A 219-nucleotide genomic window follows, 5' to 3' on the forward strand; every position below is an offset into this window, starting at 1 on the left:
AGATTTGCATGACTAATGACAAGGTGACAGGTTAGTAATGGTCACCTGATAAGTGATGTTATTTGCTCGATATACATTCTGCTTATCACTCGAACGGCTTCTTACAAAGTCTACGGTGGCTGGAGCTATTTCGTGTTTTGTTGCCATGGACAACGAGGACGTGACGCGTCTTCTGTGATAAAACAAAAACAAGAAACCTCTCTTCCTCTCAGAGAAATA

Source organism: Penaeus monodon, chromosome 29 (genome assembly GCF_015228065.2).
Source record: "Penaeus monodon isolate SGIC_2016 chromosome 29, NSTDA_Pmon_1, whole genome shotgun sequence".
Lineage (NCBI taxonomy): Eukaryota > Metazoa > Arthropoda > Malacostraca > Decapoda > Penaeidae > Penaeus > Penaeus monodon.